Genomic DNA, 16,310 nt, shown 5'->3' with positions numbered 1-16,310 from the left:
AAACTACGCTACAGAGGTGAAGTTTACGTTTGTTGCTCCATCCACTGTCTCGCTCCCAGCCCATATGGCCCTTAGAAGCTTGCCCACAGAGAAAGTGGCCCTCAGACTCAGAATGTGACCCCACCCTTGTACTATGTATCTTAAGTGCTTTGATCCTGTGCTCTACTGTCCTTGTTCCAGTCATGAAACATGCCGTGAAAATGTAACAGGTTTTTCAGTGCATACATTAAATGTAGGATGGGAAGAGAAAGGCAGGGATGTGTACATTTGCTTTCCTTAATGTAAGTAACAGCAGTCCTTCTTGAAATTAAATTACTCATTTTCATGTTTCCAGGAGCGAACCCACAGTATGTACATATCAAATGTCATTAATTCTACTTAAATCTTCGTTATAGAGCTGCTGGACTTTGACCTTAATGCTCCGCTTAGCCCCCTGGCAGCCAGACAAAACAACTAAACTGAAAGCCTGAAATTTGAGTGTTCGAAATCCTACTTCGGGTGGTGGGTGTTGTAGCTCCAGAGAGCTAGACGAGAGGAGGAGGGTAAGCAGTTGGCTATAGCGTGGAAGAGAGAGGACTTTGAAAAGAATGATCAGTTAATGACAATTAAAAGTAATAGAGAAATTAAGAAATGCAGAACAAAGAAATGCGATTTCCGGCGCCGTGAAAGCAACTAGAAGGCCATGTGTTTAGTCCCCAGCACCTCTGCTTAGGGCTGCATAAGACCACAGTGTACTCAGTTTATTTCAAGATGAAAGCAGACTCATTTTTATAGTACAGTGGTACCTTGGTTCTCAAACGCCTTGGTTCCCAAACACCGAAAACCTGGAATTAAGTGTTCGGGTTTTCGAAGGTTTTTCAGAAGCCAAACATCCGATGCGACTGTCGGCTATTGTTTCTGGGGCACCTGCACCAATCAGAAGTCGTGCCTTGGTTTTTGAACACTTTGGAAGTCAAACAGACTTCTGGAACGGATTAAGTTTGAGAACCAAGGTACCACTGTATTTGGCGCTTTGTTTTTTGCTATTTATTTTGCGTTTTTGTTTTGAGGCTTTTTCGGTTAATTTGTTTTTGTGACTGTGTGGAACCCAGTTCAGCTACTGACTGATTGTGCGCCTGCAGAAATGGATAAAAGCCCCCCATCCAAACAATGACTATCATCAGTGCAAGTAAGAGAAAAAATAATTTTAATTTTTATCATCTACAATACTGTCTTAGTTATTTTATAGTACAGCACATTGATTATTGCCTTCATTTTATGGATCAGTGGTCTCGTTAGATAGTAAAATTCATGTTAAATTGCTGTTTTAGGGGTTGCTTTTTAAAGCCTGGAATGGATTAATCCATTTTGCATTACTGTCTATGGTGTGTGCCTTGGTTTTGGAATGCTTTGGTTTTGGAACAGATTAAGTTTGAGAACCAAGGTACCACTGTACAGTGACAGCCCTTTCTAGTCTGTTGTCAAATTTAGGAGAAATTGTTTCTAGTCGCTTGCACAGATTTGGCCCAGTCATATGTCTCGTCTCAATCCCAGCCATGCCATACTGGAAGTATATTTGATCATCTTAGTTTGTGTCTTCCAGTTCTCATTTGTGGTCATTGATCGTTTTTTATGAGGTGTTTCCTTGTTCTGCACATTTTACTATCAGTGGATGTTTGCCAGTGAAACAAGTGTCTGCATCATCCAGATTTTGCATTTATTTTTCCTCCTTTAACAGGATAATAGGAGGAAATGTTTAGATATGGTTTCTCATGGGACAGCTTAAGAACAATGCTGTTGTGCTGGAGGAGCAAGGCATCTTTTTCTACTCAATCCCTGTTTTTTCTGATCATGGTGGTTCTTTGCAATTCATAAACCTGTAACGATTGAGTAAAATCAGGTTGTTTTTCAATTTCCTCATCATTTAGTTGTGGAAAAAATAATTTTCATGTCCCGTATCTTTCGCCCCATAGGACGCACCGGCCCATAGGACGCACCAGGTTTTTTGGGGGGGAAATAAAGGAGAAAAAAATTATTTCCCCCCCAGGCGCTTGTGGGGCCGGCAGCGGGGAGAAGCGCTCTTCTCCCCGCCGCCCGCCTTCAGATCAGGTACGGGGACAGCGGGAAGACGCGCTGTGCCTCCCCACTGTCCCCGGAGCTTGTGGGGCTGGCGGCGGGGTCTCCCCACCGTCAGCCTCCAAACCACTTCGGGAGACAGCGGGATGGTGGCGTTCCACCTCCCTCTGTCCCCCGACCTTGTGGGGCTGGCGCTGGGGCTCTCCTGAAGCCTGGAGAGTGAGAGGGGTCGGTTCGCACCGACCCTTCTCGTTCTCCAGGCTTCAGCGAAAGCCTGCATTCGCCCCATAGGACGCACACACATTTCCCCTTCATTTTTGTAGGGGGAAAAGTGCGTCCTATAGGGCGAAAAATACGGTATTTTAATAAGCAGTTCCAATCTAATACTTGTGGGTGCTCTTAAGTATTTATAAGAATTAAGTAAATTATTTTCGGCACATCAGATCAGCTTCACAAGTAATTGAACAGATATACAGTAATACCTCCGCAAACGTCTGCCTCGTCTAGCATCCATTCTGGCAAACGTCCGCGGCAAAGTACTGGAACGGGTTACTTCCGGGTTTGCCACTTGCGCATGCCCAGAAGTGCTAAATTGTGATCTGCGCATGCATGGAAGCGCAAACCGCTCCACATGCACACTCAGGCATGGCACTTTGCCCTGTGTCCTTTTCGGCTAGCGGCCGGGGCTCCGGAACGGATCCTGGTCGCAAAACAAGGTACTGTACCACTGTATCTGAAATAAAAATCAGCAGAGGAAGATTTTGGGAGAAATTTGATTCATTGTAGCTGGAACACTGATGCTGTTACGTAACACTGATGTTAACAATTCCTGCTGGAGTTCCCCCATCATTTCTCTTCTTCTTAAAGTATATTCAGTTTGCAGTAGTTTGGCCTAACTGGACACCAGTTCACAAATACTGTATTAATTGAAGGGTATTTGTTGTTTAGAATATAATTTGCTCTAATTAACTGATTGCCCAGAAATCCAACCCGGCTCCTACTCATCTGAAATATTCAGTTCTGCATATAGGTCACACCTAAAAATTGGTACTGGGACTTAACAATTTGAAATGTATTTTATGTGCTGCTTTCCAAGTACTTAGAAACTATTTTTTGTTCTGTGTATGTATTAAATTCTGTGTACATTAAACATTTCCCTGTATTTTAATATTGTTTACATATCATCCATGGTTTAGACTCTTATACAAATCCTGCATACATGGCAATATGTTTACCAGGTGGGGCACATCACATTTTGTTGCATCACAATTCTTTCTCGCTCTGTAATCGAGTATGAACTTGCATATATTAGCATGGACTTCTGGCAATCCTTGATAACCAGCTTAAAATGGTGAGCAGTCTTACGAATGCTCAGTAGGTTTTTCTTTCATTGCTTGTTGCATTGTTGATTTCCCTTCCTGGAGGTGAATACAATGTTAATGATTCATTTGAATTCTAGACACGGTAGTTCCATGTCACGGAGCCAGGATCCTTCCCCAAGGGAAAAGGTGAAAGTGCTTCCCATCACTCACCTTCCCTGCCAGTGATTAGGGACTGACATTGACTACTTCCAGTGGGAGTCCCAAGGAGTCATTTTCAGCCAGAAAGAGTGTAATTGTGATACAGATCCTGGGAGGGGGGACGACGAGAAACTGACAGAATGAAGACCAATTAAACTCTTTATTCCCTTCCCTGCAGGAATACAGTGAGTCCCATAATAAACCACCCTCTGATCTTCACGGTGAGTAGTTTTATGGTTACTTCCTGCAATCTTAGGTACACTTACTTCTGCGCTGAACTCAATGAGACTTACTTCTGAGTTAGAAAAAGAGAGAGCATAGGATTATGCTATCGGCCTGTGATCCTAGATACGGTCACTTGTAAGAAAGCCCCTTGAACCCCACGAGGCCTGCCACCAGGTAAAAATGTACTTTGGATTGGCAAGACCCAGTGAGCATACACTTATTGTATTTACTTTTAAAATTATTGATGGTTTGCCAGATCTTGCGTAATAATATGAAAAGCGGAAGCAGAGTGCTGTTGCCCTTATGGATTCACTGTGTGTTTTCCCCTTCCCTTTCCCAGTGTTGGCTTTGTTTTGTTTTAAAGAAAGTAATATTGATCTCAAATCCAGTTTAGGCTGCATGGGATTTAAAAATGTGGCTGGCTTTAGAATGCTGTCATTCTTCTCTCAAAGGACTTTCCACTTGACAGCAAATCTCTCGCCGTTGCCTAGAACCACGGAAGGCGTTTTTTTGCTTCAGACTGTGTAAACAATAGTGTGAGACCCTGCAGTTTCTTACTGTACGAGAAACTGAAGGCATTGGTTATTTGCGTAATTCTGCTTGAGCAGAGCGATTGCAAGAATCTGTTCCTTTTTTCTGAAGAACCAAATGAGGCTTTGGAAGCAGGCAGCCATATGCAAATCAAGGATACAAGGTTCAGTGCATTCCAGCACATTTAAGAGTCCCAGTGTGACTTGCTTTGCGCTCTTGAACTACAGTAAACAAAACCAAAAAGCATTCGTTTTAACAAACTTGTAATCCCATACACACTTACCTGAGAGGAGCCTCATTGAACACAGTGGGGCTTACTTATAAGTAAACATGCATAGGTTTTCACGGTTTGCTCAAGCATGAAAAACGTGCCTACTAAATGGATATGGCCAAAAAAACCAAAAGACTTACAAAACAGCTGCATTTTCAATTACAAAGATTCTTCAGAAACAGGTTAAGATGTGTTTGTTACTTGGTCTGCATACCTCTTTAAAAAGAAGGTGTTTCCTTCCTAGTGTTTTTATCCTTCATTCATCAGTGATCTTATCTTCCTTTTTATTCAGTAAAGCGTTGAAGAATCTGTGTCAGTGTAAACTGGTCTGTGTTGAGGAGCCACAAGCTGTGACTAGAGGGAGGGTTTGAACTGAGCAATCCTGTACTTGCATTATGCTGGGTCCATAGATAAGCGTAGGGACACGGGTGGCGCTGTGGTCTAAACCACTGAGCCTCTTGGGCTTGCCGATCAGAAGGGTGGCGGTTCGAATCCCCACGACGGGGTGATCTCCCATTGCTCTGTCCCAGCTCCTGCCAACCTAGCAGTTCAAAAGTGCGCCAGTGCAGGTAGATAAATAGGCACCGCTGTGGCGGGAAGGTAAATGGTGTTCCTTTGCGCTGTGGTTTCCATCATGGTGTTCCGTTGTGCCAGAAGCGGTTTAGTCATGCTGGGCACATGACCCGGAAAGCTGTCTGTGGAGAAACACTGGCTCCCTTGCCCTGAAAAGCAAAATGATTGCCGCAACCCCACAGTTGCCTTTGACTGGACGTAACCATCCAGGGGTCCCTTACCTTACCATAGATATGCCATTGCTACACTGGCAGAAAGGAATCAGCATGTTTTTTATATGAGTTGAATGTGTCCTTTTATTGAAAATTCAGCTCTGGGTTATTTGTGGCGCCTGCCTGGTGCTTTTACATGAGTAGAATGTGTGCTTTTATTTAAAATGCAGATCTTGTTTATTTATGGGACATAGGAATTCGTTCATCTCCCCCCCCAAAAAAATATATAATCTGGCCCCCCACATGATCTGAGGGACATGGCTGTAAAAGTTTCCTGAGCCCTGCTCTAATCCAAAACTGAAAAAAGATGTGAAAATCATAATAAATAAAATCTTAATCATAAATCACTTTTTTCCATGTATCAGGGCATAAATGGGTTGTTGTTTTTTTAATAGAGAAAGGTTTATAGGAACATGTGAAAGCTTTTTAGGTTCTATCCCTATATTAGGCAATTATTGCTGTTAATGACTGTCAATCCGTCCCCTCCGTCCCCAGCCTGTGTAGCAAGCTTTGAGTAGCAGGTCTTCTATCATGTGGGTCTGTGGGAAGTGTTTCTACTGGTTTATGTGGCAGCTCATGCAGAGCTTGCAGACGCACACTGAGTAACCAGTGTGAGCCTTTCTATATTTAAGCATGTTAATTTTAGTACACCTTCGTTTATATGTGGCTTGTTGAAATGTATCTCTAGCAGTGGGGCTAAGCCTGCACAGCAGTGATACTAACCGCACAGGTAGAACTACTTAGAAAAATAAAACATCATCCTTTGGGGATGAGGCGAATAGAGTATTCTAACGAAAACCGTTTTCAGAAATAAAATCCACCGTTCTGCATAATTTTGTTTCTTGAAACACTGTGACTTCCTATGATCTAAGTTTGGTGTCCTTTTAAAAAAATAAAGCTCTGTACGTTTTAACAGCTGCGTGGCAGGCAGAACTTTATTCGGAGATGCCGTGATGAAGAAACCTTCATTAACTTAAATTCTGTCTTGATCGATGGCATTTGTATGTGTGTGACTTCCCCTTCTCTTGCAGATTTCCTTAGGAAGCCCTAGCAGCCCTCAACTTGATTTTAAATCAATCCAACCTGACTATAATTCAGTTAAGACATTTGGGCTCTTCTTTGGGTATGTGACATTTGCTATTAGTGCAAATGACAAAAAAGAATAAGAGCCACCATTTGTGACACATGCACTCCCCAGCCCTTGTGGAGAATCTAGATTCAACTGTACGCCAGTTAAAAACTGGAATACTTAGCTCTTCGATGGACTGTATTTGATTAGGTCAAGGTATTCGGGCTCAACTGTGGCTCACTAATATTTGTGTGATCATTAGGCGGTAGGCAATGCAAGCCCTGTTCACTTTGCACATGTGTTGAAAGCTTGCGGGCAGGGGAGTGAGTTCTTGCCTGCTGGTCCTGACAACCACTTGATCAGTAGAAGGTGTGAGAGGGCTCTGGGGACATACAGCTATGTGTGCAGAGGTTCTTCCGCATGGTTTGGAATCTGCATGCTCAGGCGTACTGAGAGCACACACTCCTATAATTCATTTTATGCCTTCTGCTGAAAATGTGGAAAGGTTGGGGTCCAGTGGTTGTGATCCTACTTCTGCATCTACGTATTAACTTGTTTAATAATAATAATAATAAGGACCCCTGGCTCCTGCCAACCTAGCAGTTCGAAAGCGCGTCAAAGTGCAAGTAGATAAATAGGTACCGCTCCGGTGGGAAGGTAAACAGTGTTTCTGTGCACTGCTCTGGTCCACCATGCTGGCCACATGACTCGGAAGCTGTATGCCGGCTCCCTCGCCCAATAAAGCGAGATGAGCACCGCAACCCCAGAGTCTGTCATGACTGGACCTAGTGGTCAGGGGTCCCTTTACCTTTTAAGGACCCCTGGATGGTTAAGTCCAGTCAAAGGCGACTATGGGGTTGCGTCACTCATCTCGCTTTTCAGGCCGAGGGAGCCAGCGTTTGGCCACAGACAGTTTTCCAGATCATGAGGCCAGCAGGACTAAACTGCTTCTGTTGCAACGGAACACTGTGACGGAAACCAGAGTGCACAGAAATGCCGTTTACCTTTCCGCCGCGGAGGTATCTATTTATCTACTTGCCCTGGTGTGCTTTTGAACTGCTAGGTTGGCAGGAGCTGGGACAGAGCAATGGGAGCTCATCCCCCTCACGGGGATTCGAACCGCCGAACTTCTGATCGGCAAACTCAAGAGGCTCAGTGGTTTAGAGCACAGCGCCACCCGTGTCCCCTTGTTTAATATGCACATACTCTAACCGGGGCTACGAAAGGAATCTTGGGTGGAGGGGCAAAACAGGGCAAAACATGGAGGCGATGCATTTGCGAATTATGAACCATCTGTGCAGAAGGTGAGCAAGGTACACCCCTTAGTTCAGAATTTGTGTTTTGTTTTTTGCTCAGGTGCCTTGCAAGAGTAGCATTACAAGGGAGATATGAGTAAGGGGGACTAACAGGAAATAAGTCATTTTCCTGTCTGCTTCACGGTGAAAGCAAATGTCTCTGTCCTTTATTGTATTGCTTAGTCACACAATATTACCTGTCCAAAGGGATGAATTGTTTTGATTTAAGAGGCTGGTATCCTGAGGGTTTGTAATGCCTGTGGGCATGCAGTCTGCTTGATAGCTCATAGCTTTTGTGAATGGAGAGAAGTTGATTTTCACCCCAACTTCCTGCCCCCAAGCAATTTTAAATGAATCCCTGTCTCTCGTGATGAATGCGTCATGCAGCTGTTCCATCTTTCTGCCTGAAAGCCATGAATATAGTTGAAAACTGCAGGCTTCAGCATGTGACCAAATCCTTTGGAGTCACAGACATTTTATAATCCGTTTGAAAGTCCTTAGAATTTGAGTTATAGCATTTGTGCTAGGGTGATGATTTATAGATATGGGAGCACCTTGTTAGAGAAAATGAACATAACACCTTGTTACCTTTCCCACTGCAGTACTTTTGTCTTCAACAATTGGGGTTCAAAGACAGGATTAATCTCTTCAGGAAAATGTTGAGCCATGTACATCAGGGGCCAGCAAACTTTTTCAGCAGGGGGCCGGTCCACTGTCTCTCAGACCTTGTGTGGGGCCAGACTATATTTTGAAAAAAGAAGAACGAATTCCTATGCCCCACAAATAACCCAGAGATGCATTTTAAATAAAAGGACACATTCTACTCATGTAAAAACATGCTGATTCCCGGACTGTCGGCGGGCCGGATTGAGAAGGCAGTTGGGCCGGATCTGTCCCCTGGGCCTTAGTTAGCCTACCCATGATGTACATCATTTTAGAAGAATGTTTCAGTTGCTACATGTGGCTTTGTAGGGAAGCTAGGGTGCTGGTAGCTTCCTGACATGTTCATCAACAGCAATATAGACACTTCTGTGTAAAGTTCACCTGCACAGAGAATAGTGTGGATATTTCCCCCCAATATGGGGATTAATTCCATGTTAGAAGCAAACACCCAAATTCATACAATGAGTCTGCTGTAGAGCTGGATGATGAGATGAGTGTCCTAGGTTCAGATCCAGCTCTGAAAGTGAGCTGCAATTTTTAACCTTATGCTAAAAATGGGACAAGCTGTCTTTACCTGTGAGCTGGCTGAGTGAGTCATAGGGGATTCCAGCATGAGCAAAGGGACAGCCCCTTAAGTCTCTCTGACTTATTTTTGGCTTATATAGTTCATGAAAACAACAAAAATATACAAATATGGGGGGGGGGGGGTTGAACAGAAGCTATGTATCCTATCAGCCAGGAGGTAAAAAACCCCTAAACATACACACATAGTAAGGTACTCAACCTGCAACAAGTAAGAAAGAAAACCCTGGGACAGCGGCAAAACCCTTTTCTGTTAATAGATACCCGTTGAAGTTTCTGCTAACTATCAGCTGCGAGCTGCAAGATTTGCACTGGCTGCCCAAAGGCTGAGGTACATTTTAATGTAAAGATGTACTTGGGTTGATTCTGTTCTTTAATATTGGATTAGTGTATACTGTATATATATTTTCTGTGGTTGCTATGACCATGATGGTAGAAACAGCAATAAACTGTGACAGTTACTAGCCGTGGTGGTCCTTAAATATTTTTCGCTTGTTGGATTTTCTAAGCGTCCTGTAAGTCAGGGAGAAAAATGTAAATTTAATTCTTCCACCCAGGGGGAAAAATAATAATATTTTCAGCAGTCTAAATGGGCCAGACAGCTTGCGCACTGGGCATTTTATTATGTAGACAGAGTAGCCATTGTTCTTCCCACGACGCCTGTGTTGCTTCAGTCTATATCAAATAATGCTCCCAAGAAGCGTTGTGAAAGTAATGATCCCCCTTTGAAAGAATCCCCAAACTTGGGGGGGATTATTCTATCATTTGGTTTAAACAGGACCAGATGGGCTTGTAAAGCACAGCATGCCAGAGCGAGATCCAATAGTACATTCTGGCTTTAGTTATGAAAATGGCTTGTAAAATACTGCTCACATTGTCGTCCGATCACGTTAGCTTCCATCACTGCAGGCGAGGAAGCAGCTAAGATCTGGATTGCATTTTCTTTAGCTTCTCCTTAGAAAGCCAAGAGAATTTTGTTAAAATCAGTACTGTCTAAATTAATACTGGCCTCCTGAGATATTTTTCCAAGCCAGGATCAAGGAACTCAACCCAATGGGTTTATTTGGAAGCAAAATCCCATTTGATCTTAGTGTTTCTGCTTTCCAGTAACGTAGCTGTGACCCCCCCCCCCAGAAAAAAGCCCCACCATTGACTTGCTGGGAATCAGGATGTTAAACATCGGTTTTAATAACTTTATTCTAGCAGGCATTGGCTGAGGCCGGACATCAGGGGCTGCCTTCCTTTTTGGATTAGTGGGCACATTTTGAATTTCAATAAGAGTTCTGGAGGCACCATTCAACAGACAAGCACCCCAACAACTTTGTGCTTACCGTGGGGAGTCAGCTCTGTCCTGCTGGTGCTAGGTAAAAATGATAAACAACCCCTGGACGATTAAGTCCAGTCAAAGGTGACTGGGGTTGCGGTGCTCATCTCGCGTTCAGGCCGAGGGAGTCAGTGTTTGTCCACAGACAGCTTTCTGGGTCATGTGGTCAGCATGACTAAACCGCTTTTGGCGCAACAGGACACTGCAATGGAAGTCAGAGTGCACGGAAACGCCATTTACCTTCCTGCCGCAGCGGTACCTATTTATCTAGTTGCCCTGGTGTGCTTTCGAACTGCTAGGTTGTCAGGAGCTCACTCCGTCGCGGGGATTCGAACCACTGACTTTCTGATCGGCAATCCCAAGACGCTCAGTGCTTTAGACCACAGCACCACCCACTTCCTGAATAAACAAGCACACAATCACTGATAGGTCCACCCGCCATTGTGAGGCTCAAAGCAATGAAGATGATGCCTCCCCAGCTGTTGCCATTGGCTGTGGGTTTCTTGTGATGTCACAAAAGCACTTGGCAACTGAGTGGATATAAAGGCAGGCCAAGGGGAAAGCCCTTTTCTGTTTCCAGCAGGACACACCTGGCAATGGAGGGCACCACTGGAAGTCTTCACAGGTGTTATGTACAGTATCTGGTGCCACGGTCTGTCTTCCAGGTTGAGGTCATAGCTCCTTGCACTGTGTCCTGAAATCTAGCATCAGTGCAATGAATTTGTGCAGGGCACATGGATCAAAGTACCATATTTAATGTTGCCTAAGACTGGTGTTTCCCAGTAGTGATGTATGGAAGTGAGAGCTGGGCCATAAAGAAGGCTGATCGCCAAAGAATTGATGCTTTTGAATTATGGTGCTGGAGGAGACTCTTGAGAGTCCCATGGACTGCAAGAAGAACAAACCTATCCATTCTGAAGGAAATTAGCCCTGAGTGCTCACTGGAAGAACTGATCGTGAAGCTGAGGCTCCAATATTTTGGCCACCTCATGAGAAGGGAAGACTCCCTGGAAAAGACCCTGATGTTGGGAAAGATGGAGGGCACAAGGAGAAGGGGATGACAGAGGACAAGATGGTTGGATAGTGTTCTCGAAGCTACCAGCATGAGGCCGTGGAAGACAGGAGTGCCTGGTGTGCTCTGGTCCATAAGGTCACGAAGAGTCGGACACGACTAAATGACTAAACAACAACAACAAGACTGGTATGGCTCTGTGATGCCTTCATCACTTCTCCTGCTGATGTCTCTCTGCAAGTACTTTTGACTGGCAATCAAGGCTTTTCTCTTAGGCCTAGGAAACTTGAGAAGCTTGCATTCAGAGCAGAGTTGGGCAACCTGTGGACCAAGAGTTGCACGTGGCCCTCAGCCGAATCTCATGTGTCTGTGGGAAACTGAGGAAGGGAAGTGGCTTCAAGGAAAGCTGAAACAGAAGGCCTGTAGGAGGCGGAGGGAAGCTTTCTGCAAGGGCAAAAAGGGGAGGCCTTGGGAAGAGCAGGGCAAGGAGAGGGTGGAAAAAACTTGTTTGTGATTCTGGCCCATGCACTACCATAATGACAGGTTACCCTTGAAGTAGGTGACCTTAGAGAGAAATACAGTTCCCCGTCTTTTCTTGGGGGGCTGTTTTGAGGAAGCTTGCATGAGTGGTTCTTGAAATATACTCAGAGTCGACGCGTGGGTTCGAATCCCATCCTCGTCGCCAGTGAAATATACTCCGAGTCGAGAGTGGATTTCATGCTCTTTATTCAGCTCATAGTGGTGAGGAAGAATGAATGTTTCCCCAAAGTATCTTCGTTATATACATTATTTACACAATGGGATGCACGTGATTCCGGAATTCTCCTGGGCTAATTCCGGAATTCTCCTGTAGGCCAATCAGGTTGTGGATTCACTTCCATCTGGAGCTGGATTGGGTGGCTCCTGCTGACCAATCATACTGCTGCATTGTTCTAGGACCAATCAGACTGCTGCATTTTGGATCCTATTGTTCCAGGACCAATCAGACTGCTGCATTTTGGATCCTATTCAACTCAGTACATAACAGTTCTTGAGGAGTTCTTGGAATTAAAATATGAGAAGACCTGTTGTTGGGACAATAAATGTCGGTGTGGGGCTGCCGTTGCCTGCTTTCCTTGGAAATAAAGAAGGTCTGAACAGCATAGCTCACTTAAAAGGAAGTTGCTTTTAAGTGCCATCAATGCAAATAGGACGGGAACGCTCTCTGAGTTAGGCCATTTATCGGGAGAAACTCTGCCATGAGTGCTGTTTTTGTGGAAAGGCAGGATGTAAATTGGTGTGAAACATACAAACATTTTTCTTCCTATTGCTTGCATGCTTTTCCTGTTAGACTTTCAGCCTTCCTGTTAGAACATTGGCACTGAAAGAGAAAGAGTATATGGTGTGAGCCAAATTGATTTGCTTCTAAAGTATTCAGCTATTGCTTTGCCACTAAGAGGTTTTTATAGAGAGTAAAATAATGTCTCTGCCTTCTCCCTCCAGTTTTTTTTTAAATTGCAAAACAAGTACAAACTATATGCTGCAAATAGTCTCTGGCTGATTTCACACCAAGACTCTCAGGCTTCTGCCAGGGAAACCCGGGTTCAGACACCACCTGGACCTTGAAGTTCATTGAGTGGCCTTTGGAGCAGGGATAATCTGTGTGCCACCTCTTGAGTTTTCAACTCACATGAAAAGTAGTAGTATGTCTCTTTAGTAATTTTACTTGTTCAGGGAAAACACATAGGTGTCCTATTACTAATTTCATTCTAAAAATGTAAACCTGCCTTTGAGTTCTTCAATTACTGCCCCTCGCTGCAACACTTATCTGAATGGGAACTTTGTATTTTTCCTTGAGCTCTTTGGCTGAAAGTTTGGGATCAAAATGAGACAAATGGAGGAAAAGCCATGTTCAGAAATATGTAAGAAAGGCTGGGATTCAGCTAGTGAGTCCTGTCAGTTTCTGCTTGTGCAACCAGCCCCTGCACACCCCACCCTGAATTTGGCTTGAGGGGCTGGGGAAATCCATGGAACAGCAGGAGGAATATGGGGATATTGTTCCATGTGCTATTGATCACATTGCATGGTTGAATTCCCCTTAAAAATCTTATTTGTGATAGTGTATGTCTAGGAAGGATCAAAAAAGCAGAAATGTGAATGGGGAGAAACAAAGTTGCAATGCGCTAATTAAACACAGCAGCATAAATAGCAGTATTAACATTGCATCTAAAATAATGTATTTGCCTGGTACTGGGGGCAATAAAGCAGGTGCTAGATGAGCCTCACAGGGGTGCTACCACTGAGAAGTCCCTCACTTCTCAGAGTAGCCACTAACTTTACCTTTGAGCAGGAAAAGCTGCAGGAAGAGAATATATTAATGGAAGGGAAGTATATACAGTCATACCTAAATCAGCTCCCGAACGATCGAAACCCGGAAGTGTTTATGTTTTCGAAGGTTCTTTTGGAAGCCGAATGTCCGACGGGGCTTCCGCGGCTTCCGATTGGGCGCAGAAGCTTCCTGCAGCCAATCAGAAGCTGTGCTTTGGTTTCCGAACAGTTTGAAAGTCGAACGGACTTCCGGAACGGATTCCGTTTGACTTCCAAGGTACGACTGTGTGGAGAAAATTGGTTCTTCAGTTGTCCTGGTCCTAGGCTGTGAAGGGCTTTAAACATCAAAACCAGCACTTTGAAAGCAATGCACTTTACATTTTACAGGTCACAGCATGCAGTCCCCATTAGTACTGAATGCAGTTTCTAGATTACCAACATCTCTAAGGCAGTACTGCACGTAGCATATTGTAGTAGTCTAACCTGGAGGTTACCAGAGGGTGGATAACTGAGACCAAGTCACCTTTCTTAAGCTCTGCGGAGTTTACAGTGTACCTTCAGAATGGAATCTATATATACACATGCCATCTTCAGGCTTCTTTGTAATGTTCACGCTTGACAAATATTACCGTCACATTCCTATTCTTATCAGCGTTGCCTTTGCTTCTCACAATTTTAGTGTGGGCGGGATTCCTTTGCGATGCTTTACCAGTGCTGAACAAAAATTTATTTTTCATTTCCCTTTCTAAAGATATCTGGCAGTGCCCTAATGCTGGATCATATTCCGTGTAAGTTTGTGATGCATCTAAAACCAGACTATAATTTGAAGTTATGTTAGAAAGCCCTGGGCTCACACGTTCCTTCAACCCCTTTTCCTCCCTGAAAGTTTAGTGCCTTTGCCCTTAGAGCTGAATTATTATTAAACTGTGCTCCATCCGTACCAGAATCCCAAACCATGGTGGTTTTTTTATGGTTCTTGTAATTCTGCCTTGGAGGGTTGACCGCAAACTCATTTGCTCATTTGGATGTAAGGACAAATGTTGGTTTGTGATAAAGCGTGTTCTCCTTCACAGTGCATCACCTTGCTATGCCTGTCATGGGGTCGTCTGCTTTGGCGCGGGGGCCTGGTAGGAATTATGTCCATCTGGCTGATTGGCTGGGGCCATTTGGTTTTTGCCTACTGCGTAGCAAATCGTCACAACTTGTAAGGTTGCGGTTAGGCATTGGTTTATGGTTTGGTTGGTTGAGGGGCATGGACTGGCTGTGCCTGCCCCTCTAATGCTGCTGCTGCAAGGGATTCCGTTAAAGGAATTGGGGGCTAACTATTGCTTGTCCACTCTGTCAAGGGGGCTCGGGCCATAGCAATGAGCTCTTGGTTGCATTTGGGGTGAGGGCAGGTTCCCTGCTCCGCGTAACCCCCAAGTGTATTCCCCCATTCTGACTTTCGCATCGTGAGGAATGTCAGTCTGTCCCCCATGGTGGGGGCAGATAGTCGGAATCAACGCCTAAGCAACCACTCACAAATTTGTATTTTAATAAAGTTGTGGCCAAAATGATGCCAAAAATCTTAAACAAAAAATTCTGTGTGATGTGAGAGTTATTGGGGTGGCCCTGGGGACCTCAACATGCAAAGGGGAATTTGGTGAGCGAATCTGTGTGATGGGTGGGGACAGAGGGCGTGTGGGGGCCAGAGGCGATTGGTCATTTAACACCAATACCATAAAAGGGGGGGGGAGCAAAACCGTTGCCCAGTTCCCTTCCAGTATCTGAAGGAAATGTGGATTTTTAATGGCGGAAGCGGAGGGCGTTAAACTGTACAATAACTTGTGCAAGATGGAAGACAAAGAAAAGGGTGCTCTAATATTTATCTGAGGCTGACATCCCCTTTAAACTGACATTCTGTTGTAACAGAGCCTTTATAATTTTCCAGTCAGTAATTTCTGAAGCTAGCACTTTAAAGCTTCAACTCGTGCAGCTCTGACCTGCTGTTCTAATGGAGGGTGGTTTTCAACAGTTTTTAAAAATGTGTAATTTCCCTCTAGGTTGAACTTGTCTGTTTTTAATTTGCAACCTTTTAATCTAATTATCTGTCAGCCTGCTGGCATCAGCTGTCCTCTCCCCGTACGGATTTTAAAAGGTCATGATCAGCGTTCTTAATTTCATATGGAGTGGATTTCTGAGATCCTAGTGGCATTTCTTTGTTTAGTCATATTCCCATTTACTGCTGTTGTTGAACAATAGGAATTAATACTCAGCAGTTTTGTTGCTGAAAAGCTTATATTATTCATCTTCCTTGCGAAATGATTATTCTTTATGGTAAAGCTTTGGGATTAATCTCATGTAAAGCTGGCACTCTCCAGAAAACCTTAAATTAAGTTAGTAGATGTAGAAATGTATTGCGCTGCAGTTAAAATGTGATCCTGAAAGTCCCCTTTGTGCATTCTTAAATAACACTGATTGGCACTACAGTCCTGTGCATGTTAATTGTGATTATTTCCAAGGAAAAGGGTTTAGTGCTGGAATGGGGAACAGATGGCTCTCCAGATGCTACCATAGACTCTCATCATTCCTAACCATTGGACTTTCCCTCTCAATAGCATACAGAATGCCTCAGGTTTTCCATCCCTGGTCTAGCAGATAGGTGTGACTCTGTTTAGGATTGTACATGAGA

General features: G+C 44.1%; 1 protein-coding gene across 3 annotated transcripts in view; it reads left to right on the top strand.

Moving 5' to 3' along the window:
- SEMA4D (semaphorin 4D) overlaps positions 1–16,310 on the top strand; it is a 112,158-nt gene that overhangs the window by 16,664 nt on the left and 79,184 nt on the right. For all 3 annotated transcript variants that reach the window (XM_081930504.1, XM_081930506.1, XM_081930505.1), the window contains exon 2: positions 3,754–3,796. The gene's annotated coding sequence lies outside the window, so the exon portion shown is untranslated. The remainder of the gene's footprint in view (positions 1–3,753; positions 3,797–16,310) is intronic.

Source organism: Podarcis melisellensis (assembly GCF_964234715.1).
Source record: "Podarcis melisellensis genome assembly, chromosome: 11".
In the NCBI taxonomy this organism is placed as follows: domain Eukaryota; kingdom Metazoa; phylum Chordata; class Lepidosauria; order Squamata; family Lacertidae; genus Podarcis; species Podarcis melisellensis.
The sequence above is the reverse complement of the archived record's forward strand: the minus strand, read 5'-3'. Positions and strand labels throughout refer to the sequence as shown.